At 38.0% G+C, this 18,199-nt stretch overlaps 1 protein-coding gene across 2 annotated transcripts in view; it reads left to right on the top strand.

Annotated features, from left to right (window-relative positions):
• The first annotated feature begins 10,350 nt into the window (after positions 1-10,350).
• LOC131960496 (anoctamin-4-like) overlaps positions 10,351-18,199 on the top strand; it is a 68,083-nt gene continuing 60,234 nt past the window's right edge. For both annotated transcript variants that reach the window (XM_059325727.1, XM_059325726.1), the window contains exon 1: positions 10,351-10,403. The gene's annotated coding sequence lies outside the window, so the exon portion shown is untranslated. The remainder of the gene's footprint in view (positions 10,404-18,199) is intronic.

Below are 18,199 nucleotides of genomic sequence, written 5' to 3'. Positions count from 1 at the left end.
TACGTTATTGGAGTGCCTAGAATTAGTAATTTATCTAGAGTTGCTCTAGTATCAGAAATTGCTCCAGGCACCGATCCGATACCACATCATTTATTGAATTAGAAAACTATTTACTGGTTCACTCCGTTAAGCTCTGGCACAGTTCTTCTTCGCCGCTCTTAAAACAGTGGCGCTGTGTCGCAACCTGCAGCCTGCTGTTTTAGAGGGACGAGGAGGAATCGATTATGTAACACATACACACATGTTGTTTCCATGTTGTTGTTTTTTTTATAACATACTGGTATCGGATCCGTACTCTGTATCGGCCGATACCCACAGCACAAGTATCAGAATCGGTATCGGGAGGGAAAAAATGGTATCGGACATCTCTAAATTTAACCCAAAAAAAAGGTAAAAAGTAAGTATTTATATCTTTCAAGGATTTTTTTTTTCAATTCTTAAAGTACTATTTTCAGGCTCAATATGTATCAGATACTCAGACTTTAGAAGAGTGGAGTAGATTGTGGTCAAAAATGCAAGGTGAAAAAAAACCCACTGACTGTTCAACCATAACAGTGAAAAATGTACTGAAATGCATAAACCTCTAGTGGGATTAATAAAAGCAAACACCATCTTGAAAAGACTTGAAAAAGGTTTGCCACTTCACCCTGATGCGTTTGGAAGAATAAAAAAAACAATTTACAGTCTTATTTGGCCCTGTCAACCCCGTTGAGACAGAGCTGAGACACCTGCCAGCCCGGAGCTGAGCCGAGCTGGGTCACCAGTCTCAGAGGCCTCATGAAACTGAGAGAGAAACCTTCTGAGGACAAAATCGAAGGCCGGAGGCGAGCCGAGCTGTTTCAGCAGTCTGGGGCCCTTGTGAAGCAGAGAAGGAAAGCTGCTCTTTGCTCTTCTTCTGTCAGAGGGATGCTGAGGAACTTTGCTGCCTGTCATCTAATAACCACTCCCTGTCATATCTGTGCACAACCACAATCACCACCAAGCCTCATTCTATAAAACGGACAATTACATCATAAATTCAACAAATATAATCATTTTATTGTGCTTTTAGCCCTGGCCAGGTGTTTCTATATTGCCAACTGTTTGTCTTATCAGTCATATCAGACCAACTGTGTTTGTATTCTGACCTGCTTTGTTATGATTATGCTTTTCCGGTGTGAGATTATACATCTTGTCATGCAAAATATGATTGTTTTATGTTTGTAGAAGTTGTAACAGGAGTGCACGGACAGTAATAAAGTAGATACTAGTAAAAACCTTGCTTGCAGCTGTAACCCTCAGTAACATGCTGGGTAAGCCTGATGATTGTTTTTTTAATGATGGGGACAACTTTAACCACTAGAGGGCAACATTGCTAAAGAGATTATTTGGACTGTTTTGGATCTATCAGCATTACAAAGAGACAGTAAAGAGTTCAGAGTCCTGATAACAGATGCAGCAAAATCCTGTACAATGAGTGTCATCTTTCAGTGTGACCAGCGGAGAAAAAAAAAATGCATGTTAGTTTTATAGTTATGGATTTGTGTTAGGGTTTAAAGGTAAAAGTTTTTTCTTAGAATCTCTCTTTCTTCTAATCGTTGTCCTTCGGCAGGGTTTGACCTCGGGGGTCAAGTAGCCATCGGCTTCTCCCACTGGAAGAGTCCTTTCCCAGCGAGTGGCCAAGATCTTCCCAGTCCGGACTGCGTTCACTCCGAGGCATCTGCCGTCCCGCCCATCAGCGAGTATCTTGAGCCGGTTTCCTGCCCGGCGTCGCTGTCAATCACCCCGCTGCCGACCTGCAGTGCCAGTCAGGAGACGCTCTGTGACAGCAGCACAAGTACGTAGATTGCAGTATGGTTGATGCTTTACTGGAGCAGCAGACTGAAATTTAAATCAATAAAATACTTTATGTCTTTTTCTCTCTCTTAAATAACTAGGACCCTTTCTTCCACCTGGCCAAAAAGGGCGCACAGTGCATCACACTTGTCACTTCAGGGAGATGCCATTGTATGGGCTGAAATATGTGCCATCAGAAACTGAATTTGAATTATTTATATTTGAATTTGAATTGCTTAACTTGAATAATTGCATTAAAAACTGAATTTGAATCACATAATATATTCGCAAAATTCAATTCAAATTTTCTGCGACAAAGTTGAGGCAACAAATCGGGTGGCAACAAATGTTAAAAAAAGAAAACGGAGGTGCTGATTGGCCGAAGAGGCGCTCTGTGTATCTGCACTCGATTGCTCTGCCTCAACTACCCGGAAGTTCGTTGCAGAAAATTGAAATTGAAATTTGAGAACTGAATTTGAATTATGAGAACTGAATGTTCACTTCCAAACTAATAAATTAAATTTCAAATTAAAATTCAGATTAAGTTTTTCAATGCAGTGATTCAAATTGAACAATACAAATTCAAATTATGTGATTCAAATTCATTTTTTTAAATGCAATTATTCAAGTTAAGCAATTCAAATTCAAATATAAATAATTCAAATTCAGTTCCTGGTGGCACATATTTCAGCCCATACCATTGTGTTGTTTGGGCTCAACACCCATGTTATGCCCATAGCAAATGTCCTTGCGACCGTTTGTGCTCTCATGGGCGTGTGTGGTCAGGTGCATTGTTGGTGCATTGCTATCTTGAGGCAGCAGAAGGCAACTGCACCATTGAACAACAGAAATCTGGTCTAAAGTTAATGGTGCAGTATTTCCCTTATAGTGGGGCGGATTAGCTGAACAATCGTTCACTTTGTGATAAAAGCATGAAATTTGGTAGATGTGTTGGTGAATATGTTTCAAACAAATCTGGATATTGGGCCACCTCAAAAGCGCCCCCTAGTGGCCGTGGCAGGCATTTGTTATACAAATAAATCAATGATGAATAAAAACTGCCCTTTTAATAATACAAACTGGTGATGAATTGTATATTGTTGGAAAGCTTGATTAGTCACCTTTACAACGAGGTACAGCTTGTAAGGATCGTGCATTCATGGAATGAGCAACGGGGCTAAACGTGTGGGTAGCAACCCCCAAAAATGTGCATCCCCTGTGGGGCGGATTAGCTCAATAAATCACAAGAATTGTTTATTTTGTGATAGAAGCACACAATTTGGTGGATGTGTTGGTGGATATGTTTCAAACAAATCTGCATATTAGGCCATCGCAAGTTCGCCCCCTAGTGGCCATAGCAGTCATTTTCTTCGTTGAAATTACAAAAAATATTTAAATTATTTCTTAAAATATTTTAAAAATTGAAACTAAATATTCAAACGTAAATTAAAAAATGTAAATACACATATTAAATTAACAAAACTCCAGTTAAGCACTCTTTCAGTTATTTTGTCCTGCCCCACCACAATTGGGCTAGCCATCGAGCATTTGCTTCCTGGGACAAGCAGTGCAGTGAACTGTCCATCAAGGTATGTCTAAATATTTTATTTCACCTGTTATAATTATGAATAAAATATGCTATGAACATCATAAAGGCTAAAGAGAAAAAAAATCATCATGGGCCTTGGCGGAAAAGTAAATTAGCAAGATAGCAAAAATAGGTACTTAAGCTAGCTAGTTAGCTTGGAACATGTATCAGTGGCTGTTGGGTGTGAAAGCTTAATGAGACACTGTTAAATTATGTCCTGTGGAATGTGGACATGCCTCTCTGCACACACACACACACACTATATGTAATGTCTCCTTTGCCCATGTGGTTCTTTTTTTCTTTTTTTAAATGTATTTTATAACTCCATCACAGTTAGTCAGGCGGCTTAGGACCAGATTTGAGAAGAAAGGGATACGCCGGACAAAAGCACCAAAATTTTGCAGATAGGAGACGGCAGCCATATAAGCCATAAGTCTATGAGAACCAATATATCTTCCAAGCCACTTAGAAGGTCAATCTTGGTGTCAAAATATACATTTTCTGGGTCAAAGAAGCTGGGTTAAAGCTATTGAGAATATCACTGGATGACTCACTGTAAATAATTTGTTGATCAAGATCTGACATGAGATGAAAGCGTACCCTTGATTTTTTTGAGCAGTGTACATGGCAGCTAATCCACACTCTCCTGTGAACATAGATTCCAAACAGTTTCAACTCAGGATACCCTGCTGCAGCACTTGAAGTGAGTGGCCCAGTCTGAGTGAAAATGAACATATCTATTTGATCAAATAATCATCTAGTGATATTCTCAATAGCTTTAAATGATTCCTGGACCCAGAAAATGTATATTTTGACACCAAGATTGACCTTCTAAGTGGCTTGGAAGATATAGCATTTCTCATAGACTTTATATGGCTGCCATCACCGCAATCTTGATGAAGTGGCTCCTACTAAAAATTGAAACCTATAATGATAGAGAGTATGTGGAAAGCTAAGCCGCCTGACTAAGTCACACACCTCAGTACAAGGATTTTGCCAGAAAGAGTAACCTGCTACAAGTAACCCTAGTAGAATTTTTAAAATGTATGATTTTTTTCTCTGTCTAAAAGTGTTTTTTGTTTTTATTGTTGCAGGTCATACAATATTGAAAATTATTTTTTCTTTTTAAGGAGCAACAGAAGAATACAAGCCAAAGAGGAGGCCGTAGCCTGTGAATGGGAATATCAAGACCTAATAAAATGTTATACAAAGTTAATGTTCTTTTCTATTAGACTGTAATAAAGCTTTTGTCACTTTAACATGTCTCTAAATTATATATTTTTGGTGCTGAAAACGTGAAACAGCAGCTGTAGGGTAGGCAAAGCATTCCTTGCCAGTAACCACCGGCTTTTAAATGACCATTTTTAAAAATGGCCGCCACAGCCATCAGAATTTTTTTTGTGATGGCCCAATATCCAGATTCATTAAACATGTATTCAGCAATGAGTGTACCAAATTTGATGCTTTTATCACAAAATGAACGATTGTTCAGCTAATCTGCCCCACTACACAGGGGATGCACATTTTTGGGGGGTGCTACTCACACGTTTAGCCCCGTTGCTCATTCCATGAATGCACGATCCTTACAAGCTGTACCTCGTTGTAAAGGTGACTAATCAGGCTTTCCAACAATATACAATTCATCACCAGTTGGTATTATTAAAAGGGCAGTTTTTATTCATCATTGATTTATTCGTATAACAAATGCCTGCCACGGCCACTAGGGGGCGCTTTTGAGGTGGCCCAATATCCAGATTTGTTCGAAACATATTCACCAACACATCTACCAAATTTCATGCTTTTATCACAAAGTGAACGATTGTTGTACAATATTGAGCTAATCCGCCCCACTATTAGTAAAGGGGCACAGGGTTTACAACACGTGTACACTGTGCTAGTTAAACACTCATGTAACAGGGACTGAAGTTAGTGTCTGGTCATAAAAAAAATGCATTCTGATTACTAGTGAATAAGTTATGGCATGGAAAAATAATACATTGTTAATGAGGAAAATAATAATTCAAATGTAAAAACAGCAGAAACCAGAGCAGAGCTGCAGAGCTCCAACTGCATTGATTATTTTAGAAGCTAAAAGGTTACTTTTGTTTCCTCTGTCAACTTTTTAACTACAGTTTTTAGTTTTACTGATTAAATGTCCCACTATATTTGCAACAGTGGCATTACTGTGTGCATGAAAACATTAACAATTACTGAAAGTAGCCTCTCAACAAACCACTCATACATCCATATGATACATAATTTAAAAAGCAATATAGCCTACAGGGACTCATAGAGGGAGAGTGAAACATCAATGTGCGTGTGGGTCTCTTAATCGTTCCGGTTGGGTGGCAGATGGACTATTTGTGCAAATTTGCAGATTCAGATTATGACCAAGCTGATCCGCACATTGCTATTACACACAAAGGGAGGGCCAGCAGCTTCTCCTCAGTTAAATAAGTTATCAGGAAATTTGCTCATATATACAGTCAAATGGAGTTAGAGAGATGGAGACAGAAAACCAATTGCTTCTCCAGTTTGCCGAATCTGCCATGTAAATAATGTGCCAGGTGAAGGCACACCAGTCTTTTTAAAGACAATGGGAGATGACATCCACATTGATTTAATTTGTGTTACACACACCTCTGACCAAAAAGAGGCTAAAAACAACCCCTCTGCCTCTTGCATTTTACTTTGCACCCATATCTTGCCCCTGTAATTAGCAAAAGTGAGTTGGACCTGCCCTAAATGCACTTGCACAATTCACTTTGGACTATGTTCTATAAATCATCTACATAGAGCCCCAAGCTGTAAAAAAACATCCGTATAAATGCATTTCGCATCTTACCTAGCCATGTAAAAACACTCAACTCAACGACTAACACTCATACAATTTTGTGGTCTAATTGATTAGTTGATTTAATCAACAGATCCGTAAAATAATAATAATAATTATACCTTTATTTATTTTGCACCTTTTAAAACAGTGTTCACAAAGTGCTTTGACAGAACAAACAAGCATGAATGAAACTTCTACAAAAATAAGAAACCAACAATGAAAAAGAAAAAAAAACACATAAAAAAAAAAAAAACCTGAGGCGGCAGGCTGGCCCATAAGGTGTTAATATCTCCGAAATGTAACTTGGAGCCAGCCCCTGACGTGCTTTAAAATCATTATCAGTAAAATCTTAAAATCAATTCTAAAACAAACAGGAAGCCAGTGAAGAGAAGCTAAAATCGGAGTAATGTGCTGTCGTCTGTTAAAACCAGTAAGAAGCCTAGCTGCTGCATTTTGAACCAAGCTTCTCCACATAGAATCATGCAACAGCACCACTTTAAATCTTGTGTTTTTCAGAAAGATGCTTATTAGTTCCTTCAGCATGAAAGAATCATAAAGAAATCTTACTCAATGAGACCAAAATCACAGGATGGTAGCCCTAGAATATACTCCCCTAGAGGAAGAAATACATAGCCCAGCACATGATTCAGTTATAAAATACTGCTGCTTCTTTTTATTCAAACGACCTCACACAGCTGCTCATCTGTGGTATTCATGACACATCTGCCTTTAGCATATAGCTCATTTAGTTCAGCATTTACGTGGTAGTTTAAGCTAATGGATCATATCAGAATTTTTTTTTTTCTGATATCGGAACCAGTATCACACAGATTCCCAATACTTAGTATCAGATTGGTGCATCTCTGATAAATCATTTTATTCCTGCAGAAACGTGCAACTGCAAAGTACATTAATCAGTATATCATCAAAGAAAAACTCAGGCCAGAGTTATAGGTTGATGTGGTTGTTTTCCCCAAAGAGATCTTTTACTAAAATGCATTTAATAGAAATTTGCATTTCATTGCCCCGTGCAATATTCATTACATTTAATTTAATTATTAATTATCCAAAGCTATTACTGTGTGAGTCATCAGCAGTCTGTGTAAGTCAAATCAAGTGGATATGTTTCCAAGTCACGGTGTGTGTAGTACAAAGTTCCCTCTCTGAAACACAGAAGGAAATTTGTATTTAAAAGGTTTTAAATTTAGGAGACACCCACATTATGTGTGTAACTCAGATGTCTAACAGTATATTAGCTTTGGCTGAACTAAAGAATGCATTTTACACAGTCGATTTTGTCTCCATCACTTCAGCATAAACATGAATGATTGATGAATGATTACAGTGATAAAAATATACAGCTCTGGAAAAAATTAAGAGACCACTGTAAAATGATCAGTTTTGCTGGTTTTACTATTTATACACTGTAAAGAATTTACTGTGATTTTTACCAAGTAATTAACAAGTAAATTACTCATTATTATTTACAGTAGAACTACTGTATTTTTATTTAGTACTGTTTTTTTATACTGTAAAATAAAAAAATAAACACTGTGATTTTAGTTTTATTTACAGTACTGGTTTCTTTATTGTAAATTTTAAAAAAAACAAACACTGATTTGTTGTAGTTGTGTTTACACAACTGATTTGTTTACTGTAAGAATAAAAAAAAACATTTAAAAATTGTGATTTTTAATGGTACTGTAAATGGCAATACGCCACAATAAACAATGCTGTTAATTTGATAATAATTTAATAATTATTTTTTATAGAAATAACTAGTAATTGCAAGTTATTACTCTATACACTAAATAAAATAATATTAATACATTTACTGTTTTACAATTGATTTCCACACAGTGTTTTTTATGAAAAACTTCAATTTAAGTTAATTATTTAAACATTTGTATAGGACTGATTATGATCAAAATTATGAGATTATAATGAACAATGGAAAATACAGTAGTCTACTTTACTTTTCATGTCTACTGTGTTTTTTCTACAGTCATGCTTTGACTACTGTAATTTTGTCACAAGGACCAATTTTTATTGTAAATTATACAGCACTATACTGTAAAAATCAAACACAGTTATGAACTGTGAATAATACAGTAAATAACTAATAAATAGATTTCACAGCGATTATTTACAGTGCAGGTATGCGTTTGAGTAAAATGAACATTTCTGTTTCATTCAATAAAGTGCTGACAACATTTCTCTCTAATTTGAAATTAAAATATTGCCATTTAGAGAATTTATTGGCAGAAAATGTCAACTATTCATAATGTAAAAAATGTTTGTACAAATAACAGTAAAACTCTGTGAAATACATCAGAAATAAGGTGTAAAATTAAAAATTGTATATCACCGTATTAGACACTTTTAATTACCGTAAATCAAAGAATAGAACAAAACTTTTACTTTTTTCTGTCATGAACTGGAAGAAACACACAGTTTTGCTGTAAAAATACAACATTTTCATGCAAAATTTATGGAGAAATACCATGATGTGTGAATGAATGACAAAATTACCCTAAAAATAACAGGATTATTCAGTCTAAATTACAGTTTTTGCTGATATTTACATTTAAATTTACAGTAGAAAATCCACTTACAGTACTTTTTACGGTGAAGTTCTGGCAACCATAGCTGATGGTATTTTTCCGTAAATTAAATAGATTATTTTTTACAGACAAAATAACAAAAAAAGATGCTGAAGTGTTTTCAGACCTCGAATAATGCAAATAGAACATATTCATATTCACTTTTAAACAACACAACGCTAATATTTTAACTTAGGAACAGTTTAGAAAGCATTGTTGGTGGTATAATCTCAATCTTTAATCACAGCAGTGGTTTTTATAATCTTCCTCATAAAATCAGATTTGGTTCACCTGATTAGTGTCTCATTAAGTAGAATGAGGAGGCTTGTGTTGGAATCCAACAAACACTGGAATGGAATGGCTGCCATATAGAGATGCTGATTTAAGAAACATTTGTGAGAGTGGTCTCTTAATTTCTTCTTAATTTCTCTTAATTCCAGAGCTGTATTTCAACTTGCACATGGCCTTTTGTGTACACTGCAAAAAAAAAGTGTGTCTAAAAACAAGATAAAAACACTAAACCTGAGGGAAATGATCTTGTTGCACGGACAGATAATTTCACTTGACAAGATTTCTGAAATTAAGATTGTTAAATCTAGAAATAAGCATGTTGTACACTTAAAATAAGAAATTAACTCTTAAAACAAGATAAATTATCTAACACTTCTAAATCTAAAGTTTTTTTTATATTGGTAAGAAACAAATAATCTGCTGCTTGCAGCTTTAATTTATCTTGTTTTAAGAGTTAATTTCTTATTTTAAGCGTACAACATGCTTATTTCTAGATTTAACAATCTTAATTTAAGAAATCTTATATCTGTCCATGCAGCAAGATCATTTCCCTCAGATTTAGTGTTTTTATCTTGTTTTTAGACATCCTTTTTTTGCAGTGTATTCTTTGGGATAAGACTTGAAAAAAACCTATCCTTTAATACCCACTAGTCAGTGTGTGCCCTTGAGTCTCCATCAAAAGGTACACACTGACACTGTCATCAGTGCCAACTGTCATTGTTTTGGGCTACAGCAACACTGACACAGCCGGCCCTTTTTTCTGATTGGCCGCTGCCAGAGCAGCTTAACCTCCGATTGGCTGCCAGAGAAACTGATTAAGAATGCCGATGAACGGCACGCACCTCCTCTCCCTCTGTCTCTCTCCCTCTCCCTCTCTCACTGTAAACATCCTGCTCATGCTTGTGTTTCTTCCTCCAGAGAAGATCTCTGACAGCTTTTTGTGAGCTTTTGCCCGTAGCATCACTATGACAGAGTGGGAGTATGCGTGCGGGTGCAGTGATGCTGGACGGAGCGACGCGGAGATGAGGAGTGAGGAGTAAAAAGTGGGGATGCTGCTTTCCCTCGTGGGACGTCGTGTTTGTTTGTTTTCCTCAGCGAGGTCATTTGCGCGCTGGGGCCGGGGGGGGAGGAGGGGTGACCGCTGCTCTGCATGTGTGTGTGTACGGGGGAGAATCTTCTGCCTGTTTTGGCGTCTGCTGCGGCGCCCCCCCTCCCTCTCTCCCCCTGCGAGGGGTGAAGCTGCCTCTCTGCCTCTCTCCACCTTCACACGGTGAGTCGAGTCAAGTTATCTTGAAGCGAAAGGCAGCTTGTTCACCACAGCGGATGTTTTTTGCTGCAGTGCTGTCTCTCATGTGTTGCTCCTCTTTACGCTGCTCCATCTCTTTCACACACTTCCCTGTGACCATGCAAACATTTGACCTTCACACACACGCTCTCATTCTCTCTCCCTCCTTCTCTCGATTATAAATCTACATTTTTTCATACACTCTACTTCCTCGTCGTCCATGCCGTACCAGTTGTAAGACATGAAAATGGGTCATGCCTCTGTGAGAAGTGTGTGTGTATGTGCGACCATGCCACCTGGGCACCAGTAGCAGCTTGGCAGGCACAAAATCTCTACTGATTGCCATCAGGGAGAACATGCACCCCCACCCCCCGCCACGTCTGCCCCCGGGCATGATGGGAGCATCCACATGGAACGAACCATTCCTCCTCACAAGTGACTGACACCTGATCCCCTCTGCAACACATCACCCCCCCCCCCCCCCCCCCCCCACCGCCTCTCGTTCTTCTTCTCTTTCCTCCTGCAATCTTTTATTCTCCTCACAGTTTGAGCTGTCATCTACAAGTGCTCTTGTATTACGCAAGAAACCACCAGTTGTTCATAAAGCATACTTTGATGTGGCATTGGTGCAATGTTAACCTTATATTTGTATCTTCATGATAATGTCTCGCTGCTTATATTGTGGTACCGCAGGCTAACTGTGTGAGAAATTAATAGCCAAAAAGTATTTTAAAGGGACACTCCAGTGATTAACTATCACACTTAAAGTAATGAGAATAACACTTCCCATAATGCAACTCTCAGCATATTTTATCAGATCATCTTTACCAGAAAGCAAAGATAACTTTCACCTCTCAACATTCAAGTAAATTTGACTGCTGCACTGTTTGTTTATTCATCCCAAACACCCAGTATACCAAGTCTGCAGACAGAAAAAAAACAATGTCCCCCCTGAGGTCATTGCTGCTAGCTGGCATGAGATGCAACCATTTAGCCACCAGAGTGCTATTAATCGCATCTTTCTATTGGCTTGTTATGCAATGACTCATACTTTAAAAAGCTCACTCCAGAGTCACAGAAGACATTAAACCACTGTTTCCATCAGCTAAGTAGCTCCTCCAAAGACACTGATAAATTGGTTGATAAATCAATCGATCAATTGGCTGATACTATTGGCTGCTATTAAACTGGTGAATGATATATCAGAAATATATCTGGAAGGGCCTTCATCTTTCTGAAATGCACTGATATGGAAATGTTTTCAGAATTTAATGCAGGAAAAACAATACTTAAAAAATGTTGTCATGGAGTGGCCCGTAGCGTAGTGGGTTACATAGGCGCCCCATGTATAGAGGCTACAGTCCTCGCTGCGGTGGAGCCGGGTTCGAATCCGGCCTGAGCTCCCTTTGCCGTATGTCTTCCCCTCTATCACCCCCTTTCACTCTATCACTATCAATAAAGCATAAAAAATGCCAAAAAATTAAAAAAAATGTAGAAGAACAACAGCAGAACAAACCCAATAGTGTCATTTAACACAGGTTGCTGTGGTAAAAATACACTCACCAGCCACTTTATACTTAATAAATGCCTAATAAAGTGGCGTTGTGTTCTTCATCTGCTTCCATGTTGGACGTGTTGTGCATTCAGAGATGGTCTTCTGAAGACCTTGGTTGTAGGGCTGGGCGATATGGACCAAAAGTCATATCCCAATATATTTAGGCAGAATATCGATATACAATATATATCCTGATATTTTTATCACAAAGTGAGAGCAAATGTTCAGCCAAAGTCAAATATGACATGTCACAAGTAGTTTTATTGAAACCGTTTCTTTAAGTGAACATAAATACTGTATAACAACAGGAGTACATTTTTTTTTTCAAATCAAAGCTCTGTAAAGTGCACATTTAAATAAAAAAATATCTTAAATAAAAATAACCATATGAAATAAAATAGGCCAATCCTTTTCTGAAATAAATATATTTGTATAAGAAAAGAATTAACGAACATTACAAAATAACTAAATATGATGAACCCTAGTAAGTGCAGCATTTATGGAGAAAGAAAATGTTTTGAACTTTGTCGATATATTCAATATGTTCTAATTCCATGTCACATTTAAAAATATATCGATATATCTTTTATATCGATATATCGCCCAGCCCTACTTGGTTGTAGTGAGTGGTTACTTGAGTTACTGTTGAACCAGTCTGGCCATTCTCCTCTGACCTCTGGCATCAACGCTCTCTGGATATTTTCTCTTTTTCTGACCATTCTCTATAAACTCTAGAGAAAATCCCAGTAGATCAGCAGTTTGTGAAATACTCAGACCAACAACCATGCCACGTTCAAAGTCTCTTAAATCACCTTTCTTCTCCATTCTGATGCTGACTTTGAACTTCAGCAGCTCGTCTTCACCATGTCTACAGGTATAAATGCATTGAGTTGCTGCCATGTGATTGGCTGAGTAGATATTTGCATGAACAGGTGTAAATAATTAAGTGGCCATTGATTGTACAGCTGGTGTCAGGGTGGGACTGGTAACAACCCTGACAGTTTTCATCTGGACCAGTCGAGCTGCTCATCTGTCCAAAGTTAGTTTTCTGTCATTTGGTGCTGGTTGACTGTTAATATCATCACTTTTTCTTTTCTTTCTAACTTTTACAAGCCATATTAACCATTCCCTTTGTATTTTAATTGAACTTGGTTCTGTCTGCCTTAATTTCATGTGATTATTTGTTGTTTGATCTCTGCATCGCATGGATGGATCAACTTGAAAGCCCTGAATCAGCAAGCAGGCAGGCCAGTTTTTGATAATGTGATCAATGTGAAAGCAATTCAGCCGAGGCTGTGGATTTACACATATTCCTTTATTTCACGTAATACTGAGTAGCGTTATACATTCTTGTTTAATAAATAATTTCACCCCCCAGCTCATTTGGGTATCCTTTTCAACATTTGTAAACTGAAGCTACCTAACTCCACTCTCAACAAGATGTGTAATCACATTTTGTTGGCTGAGAAGACAGACACCCTAGCCACAACCTGAAAATTAGATGAGCAGCATAAGATATGAAATGCTGATTAAATATGTATCCGACACACTGAAATAACAGGCGTAGCCTACTTACTTCTGCACACATTCATTTTCATGAGCTACTTGCTCCAAATACCAACACTCCTGATTCAAGACTGCACGGTTGATGAATTTCAATTACTGACAACGATATATTGTACTTGAAAGGAGAATCAGACTTCTGACACGGACACAATGGGATCAGCTAGAAGACCCACCACTCTGTGTTTTTGAACTGCAAAAAAACAACAACACAGTAAATTAATGAATTACATTGGCAAGGCAAAGTCAGCAAAGTGATCAGTAAAAGCCTACCTACATTGAGGAAAAGTTTGGTTACGCCAAAACAAATTAATGATGCAAAGGACTGTCATCTGCCTCGTTATAACCAAAACCAAAAGAAGAAGAAGAAGAAGAAAGAAAAATCAAGTGATGCAGCTTTAATCTGCGCTTTGTTTTCTGGACAGCAAACCCGATATAGGTCTTATGCTGCCAAGTCCCACTGTTGGCCAAAGGAAAAGCAAACTGCATTCAGTCTAGATGTCAGGATGAGAATGCTATTTTGACTTAAATGCTAAAGAAGGTTATCCAGTAGGTAATAATAGAGTCTGCAGGGACCTTTAACGCTTGATTATGTGCTGGAAGATGGCCAGTCTGTCACATTGAAGCATCAAAGGTCAGCAACATGTCAGAATTAGATAAGTCAGAGTTACCCAAAGAAACAGAATAAGGCCGCGTTCAGACTGCCAGCCAAAATCCGATTTTTAGCCCATCCAGATTGGAACTGGATGGCTCTTTTGAAGTCCGAACAGTCACAAATCACATGAAATCCGATTTTTGCAATTGTCGCAATTATATGACATCAGAGCGTCTGACGCCGTTGCGACATCAGACGCTCTGACACCGTTACTACAGCAACCTGTCAGATCAGTCGATAATGTGGCCCAGTCGAAACAGAGCCATATCTGATTTGGACACTTGCTAAAAACAGTGTGGACAGTCAGCCCTAAAAATCTGATTTGAGTAGGAATCTGATTTGAATCAGAGTCGCCTGCAGTCTGAACGCAGCCTAAGAGATAAAGTCGTGGTGATTTGACTGGTTAATAAAAAAATGTGTTCTTATGGTGACAACACGTCACTGGAGCTGTAAGGAGATACCATTAAATGGATTCATGATATATTATGATTTAATGAATGGGATTTACTGACAATAGAAATATGAAGCAATTAAATCCAGCAACCCACAATTCCTCTATAGCAGCAAGGCAACAGTGATAGTACACAAACTGGCGGGGTTGCAGTGAAAAATCCCCCTGTGCATTTTCTCCATAAACCGCTGTAATCAAAGACATCAGTCTTAACCGATCCCTGATATGTGCTGCCGATTTTTTGGGCCGATTCTCGAAGCCGATATTGCCTTTTCTCTCTCCATTTACATGTTAAAAATGACACAATAACAAACGTTACACAAGTCTCAATTTAAACAAAAAAACAAAACATTTATTAACAAAACACACATTCTTCTGCTCGATCTTCCTTTCCTTTTTGTATGTTGATATAGGCCTTGAGGTGGTGGCACCTCAGATGATCCACATATTTGATGTGTTTTTCTTTTTTCCGGTATCAGCAGCAGTTCACCAGCGAATGGCAGATGTTGCACCGAGCCTTGCCTGGTGTTGGCTCTGTGAAATGGGCTAATTGATCGGCGAACGCACGCACGTATTGGCTGATACAAGTTTAAAAAAAAAGCAAATATCGGCCCGACATATTGGCCTGCTGATGTTTTTTTGTCTACCTCTAGTTTGCAGTAGCAATGGTGGCGCCATACCATCTATCTATCTATCTATCTATCTATCTATCTATCTATCTATCTATCTATCTATCTATCTATCTATCTATCTATTTCTAAATATATATATATATTTAGAAATGAATGATCCTTAGAATCCTGCTATGTTGATTTGAATGGGGATGGACGTTCTATTTGCATATCTCCTGGTTTTGTAGAAATTTAGAAATATATATATGTATTTAGAAATTCTCAAAGTTCTTCGCAATGACAACATAAAAATGGCCGCTACTCTTACCATCCTGCTATGTTGATTTGAATGGGGATGGACGTTCTGTTCATTCAATTATAGAATGAACTCTACCGTTAGCTAACATTGCTATAGCTATTGTTAGCTATTCGTTCGCTGACACACAAAGTTTTGTATATCTCCTGGTTTTGTAGCTTTGACTACCTTTTAGTGTTGTTGCGTGTTGGGAATTTGGGGGGAAAAAAGCAATACAACATCAAATAGCTAATGAAACAGTAAATAAACCGAACTACACATGCCAACCATATTTCAGTGCATAACCAAGTTTGCATAACGAGCTAGCTGTTATTAAAGCTCAGCTGAGGAGGCCACCATTATTGTTTACATCTTGTGCTGACATAAGCCCCTGGTCCATTAGTAGATGTACGCTTCTTTCTGCACGATAATATAGTTGGTGGGTGTAGTTTAGGAGAAAGTTAGAAATAGTTCCTGCACAAAACTGCTCACTACAAGGTCTGTGGATTATCCTGGAAAACTTGGAAACAATTTCTGGAAAGAGAAATTACTGTAAAGTTTTTCAATTTAATTTTTGCTCCTTAAGCAACACAAGCTAAGTGACATCTGGTTCCATTATATTTAAGAGAAGGTAACATCATTATATCCGGTAACTCATACATCTCACAGCAGAACAATCTAGACTGATACACAACACTATAGTCACTTCTCAAAACACATTTTTATAGACTTGCATTCAAGTGATGCTGGTCCTTCTAACTTGTGTGGTATATATATATATAAATATAATTATATATATTGGTTTCTTATTTTTTCAGGAATTTTATCCATGCTTGTTCTGTCAAAGCACTTTCTGAACGCTGTTTTTAAAGGTGCTGTATAAACAAAGGTATTATTTTTATTATTAACAGGTAAGAGGAAAAATTTGTATTTTTGATGTTGGGCTGAATTGTCCCTATAAGTTGTATTTATCTGTCTCCCCTGAAGGGAATAGATGTGTGTGCTGCCTAAGCCTCAGCACCGTGTGACCTCGGCTGTGGCTCAGGTTACAGACGTACCATAGGGCCGTTAAAGTTTGATGGTTACATTGTTTGACTGGCCACTGTCTCGGCACAGCAGCATGATGTAGGCTAATATGTGGTGTGTCAGTCCTTTGAGAGCCAATATTTATAGTAAGCAGTTCTCTCTCGCTGTAATGAGACTGCCATCAGGGCGCTGTGGGTGCTGAGGAAACAGTGTTGATGAGCGTCTTGAATTCGGGGAGGTGAAGTTAACAAGCTTGTGCTGTTGATCCCCATAGTCATCACATGTGTGAGTAAGAAGTGCACTCCAAATAAGCGTCTTGTCTTAAGTGTTTTACAGTTTTTCTCAGTTGCTTTGGTGCATTTCTCACAGCACTATTAACATTTGCACAACAGTTAGTTCAACCTCCACAACATTTAGTCATTTGTGCACATCATAGAAGCAGTTTCTCATTCCTTACAACAAATTACAAATGTTTTTTTGCTCGTAAAGAAGTGAGGCTAATTAGCACTACTCTTTAGCATTGATCAGAAACGTGGGGAAATTAGCAGCAGCCTTTAAACACTGCAGGACGTGAGTGAGTAAGTGAGTGAGTGAGTGAGTGGTGTTTTTTTTTTCTCTTACACCCCGCCACTAACACTTCCCATATGTCGCTTTGTTTTGTGCATGCCTCCGTCTCCCAGGTAGATCTGATGGCAGCTAATTGTGTCCTAATTGGGTTTCCCCTCAGCTGTTGAGGTTTTTTGGTTTCTGAGCAGCTTAGAGCCACAGATGAAAGAGTTTGTGGGGTGGAGTGTGTGTGTGTGTGTGTGTGTGTGTGTGCGTGCGCACAGCCTGGTAAATCTACCTGCTGCATTTGAATGTAACAAGACTTGGTCAAAACCTGGTATACAGCTGACTGCATTTGGTCAATGAAATCTTGTGTTCCAGGAATAGTTAATGGCAGTGTCTATGTTGTGAATATTTTGGATACTACTAGTTAGTATGCTTTTGTACTACCAATACAAACAAGCAGGAAAACTTTACACTTTCAGCAGACAAATGTAAAAACAAGCTATAGTGTTAAACTGCTCTTACACCCTTCTGCACAGTAAAGCTTTACCATCAACTGTAGGAACAAGAAGAAAACATTTTTGAGTGGAAAGGGACTTTAAGATGAGACTCAGAGTCTGAATCCATGCTAGCAGCTTTATAAGGCTGTACTGTGACGCAGGGTAGTTTTGAGCTAAATGCTAATTCAACATGCTTATGCTAAAGATGACAATGCTAACATGCAATCTTAACACGTATAATGTTTACCCTGTACACCATCACCTCATTTTAGTTTGTTAGCATGCTAAAATTATCTTAAAATTATGGCAAAAATGATACACATTATTATATACAAGACGTTATATACAAGTTATATACAAGTTCAATTTTGACCTACAATCAAAGTTAGTCAAAGGTATACTGTGAACCTGCGTACCAAATTTCATAGCCATATCCAATAGTTGGAAAAACTTTTCAATTAAACCAAAAGCGAAAATATAGTGAGTGAGCGTGATGAAAAAAGTCAGGATCACCAGAGTCATTAGGGTTCATCCTCTGGGAACCACGAATGACTCACCTACGCAGTGACTAACTGA

The sequence above is a fragment of the Centropristis striata genome, chromosome 22 (assembly GCF_030273125.1).
Source record: "Centropristis striata isolate RG_2023a ecotype Rhode Island chromosome 22, C.striata_1.0, whole genome shotgun sequence".
NCBI classification, from domain to species: domain Eukaryota; kingdom Metazoa; phylum Chordata; class Actinopteri; order Perciformes; family Serranidae; genus Centropristis; species Centropristis striata.
The sequence above is the reverse complement of the archived record's forward strand: the minus strand, read 5'-3'. Positions and strand labels throughout refer to the sequence as shown.